We start from the raw sequence: 2,724 nt of genomic DNA on the forward strand, positions 1-2,724 counted from the left end.
GTGTGTGTATGTTTGTTTGTTTGTTTGTGTGTGTGTGTGTGTGTGTGTGTGTGTGTGTGTGTGTGTGTGTGCTCTCAGAGAGACATGCGTGTCTGTATGTATGTCTGTATGTGCATGTGTATGTGAGTGTGTGAGTGTGTGTGTATGTATGTGTGTACGTGTGTCTATATGATAAACAAAAGCAGTTTAATAAACCATAAAAACTGTGATATTAAAGGTACCCGTACCGAGGACACATCCATACTCTCAAATGACCGCTTTTAAGGACAAGCGGGCTAACCCAGACTTCGGGGCTTTCCAGATATCTTGACCTACGCCAAAAATGGGCATTGTCGTACCTATAGGAGAAGTTTGGTTTCAAGTGTATATTTGTTTGGTTATACAGAAAAGTCTCCTTGTATTTTAAAGAAACTAAACAAGGGGCAAAAACTTGACCAATCGAAAGTAAAGTTTTTAACCTTTGTTCAGTTTCTTTAAAAGACAAGGATAGTTTTCTCGAAAACTAAACAAATATACACACCAATGAAGCCAAACTTCTCCTATAGGTACGATAATGCCAACGTTTGGTTTAGGTAAAGATTTCTGGAAATCCCTAAAATCTGGGTTAGCCCACTTGTCCCTAAAAGCGACCATAACTGTTTTACCGGCACCGCCACAGTCGAGCGACCCAAACACCCCCAAAAAGCAAACACACAGTAAACTGAGCACATTGTAAGCTCATTGATAATATATTTCCAGCCTCAAACAAAATAAGCAGAAATGATTAATTTGCACTCCTACTGTTAGCAGAAAAGCAAGATATCAACGCATGGTTTACATACCCTGTAGCTTGAACTGCAATAACGAAGACTGGAGGGGAACACAGTCGTGTGCCAACTTCAGCTTTCTATAGAGCACAGTTCAGAATGTGTACTGTGACCTTTGGGCAACTGTTTGGTTCACTGATTCTGTGTGTGCTTAAGGCGGTACAGGAAGAGACGCTACACAAGGGGACGTACGTACGACAGTTTCACGCCGAGAGTACCGGTACCCTGGTCTATTTTTGTGGTGGCCTCAGCAGCTTAGACGCTGACCTGTTCCACGCGCTCATTAGAGGGTTATATCTACGGGTATATACCTTCAACAGTGTTCACATGCACTAGAAATAATTGTGTTGTACAATAGTCGACCAATGACGGTGTGAACACGTTTGAATTCAAATTTTAAAGCAATGGTTTTAAAGAAAGAGACGGGTGAAGGGAAAAAAGCCTTCCTTATTGGGAACAGTTCAGGAATTTCAGGGGGCAGTAGCGCAATGATTACGGCATCGGTTCCGATTTAGGTCTGGGGATCGTGATAAAGGTAAATTTTAACCGTCGCTGAAGAATCAAGCGCTCGCCAATTTTTTTGGCTTATGGAGTTATCGGTATAATCTTAAAGTCTACCCATTTACCTTGCCTTCGGTGAAAAAACTACACATCTATCTTGAATTGAAGGTATTTGCTTTTAAAAGAGATGGGGGTCACCTGACTTTAGAAATAGAATAAGGCAAAAAATAACCTCCGAAGTTTGGTGACTTCCAAAGCTGAAGTATCCTTGGAAACTGCAAATTTACTTTTTTTGTGCTCGTGATCAAGACTTTTCAATAAAAATCTATACAGGAATGTGTTTTTGAGTGGACACAAAATGTTTTTAGTCCAAATACTTTAAAAAAAACCAAAATCGATAATAATTGCCGAATTGGGTGGAAAAATATTCGTTTCCTCGTTTTCATTATCTTGACGAGCGCATGTTTTCAGCACGATGCCTCACAAATGCAGTGTCACCGGAGGTTTGACCCTAACTGTGGACAGTGTAAACAGAACACGCCCAAAGCGATAGAGAGGTACAGCAATAGAGAGAGCCAGGGATCGGAGGGAGACTCGTTATTAGAAATGACCGCCCTGAGTTCTTCCTTTTTATTTAGTTATTTATTTATCTTTTCCTATTTTTGAGTTTTACGGCGCTGGCAACTGCATAAGGTTATGTGAGGGGGTGGAGGCACAAGTTGGTTATTTCCACATTAAGCATTTTCAGTTTGGATAGGTATTGATTTTGAATATTGTCCCGGGCGGCGACCGAAGCCTACTGTTATTGATTTCAGGACCACCTAGGAATGTTTGACGGGCTTAACGTGCATATGGAAATTCCGAGATTGGACCTGTGTTCGTTTCTGTTGGATCAAAACAATGGTGAAAGGTGTCCAAGCGACAGTCAGTGCTTCTTGACCTCTTTAAAATGTCCAGACTTTATAGTGCATTTGTCCACGTCTCTTTTGTTCTCCAACTCTCCCGCCCCCTTTCTCCTTCCCAGCCTCCCTTCTGTGTATTATGTTTCTGTAGGAAGATGACAACATGGATGTTAGTGCTTTCACACCTTGGTTTGGTATTTCCCACTGTAATCAAGAATTAGACACTATTGTATGTACGGTGGTTTTCCGTCCAAAAAAAATCTGTTGTTGAAAAGATATAATAACGCCTGCTCACATAATTCCTACCTGTTATTTAGTTGCCCACGGTAAATAATTAAAAACTGTCGTCATTTTCTCTTAACATATTATTCATCATCATCATCCAGTGCCAGATCTGCGACAGAAATCGGCGATCATGATTTGCCATGCATTCCTTTGCTCGGATGCTATCAGAAAAGCTACGTTTCCCTGATCTTTCCCTGTTACAAATTTTGTTTAGGTTCCCTAAGTATGTT

General features: G+C 40.9%; 1 protein-coding gene across 1 annotated transcript in view; it reads right to left on the minus strand.

Annotated features, from left to right (window-relative positions):
- Nucleotides 1-1,028, minus strand: part of LOC101854487 (glutathione-independent glyoxalase HSP31) — a 9,775-nt gene extending 8,747 nt beyond the window's left edge. The window contains exon 1 of the mRNA XM_005095094.3: nt 822-1,028. The gene's annotated coding sequence lies outside the window, so the exon portion shown is untranslated. The remainder of the gene's footprint in view (nt 1-821) is intronic.
- Nucleotides 1,029-2,724: the final 1,696 nt, after the last annotated feature.

This window comes from Aplysia californica, unplaced genomic scaffold, assembly GCF_000002075.1.
Source record: "Aplysia californica isolate F4 #8 unplaced genomic scaffold, AplCal3.0 scaffold00095, whole genome shotgun sequence".
NCBI lineage: Eukaryota > Metazoa > Mollusca > Gastropoda > Aplysiida > Aplysiidae > Aplysia > Aplysia californica.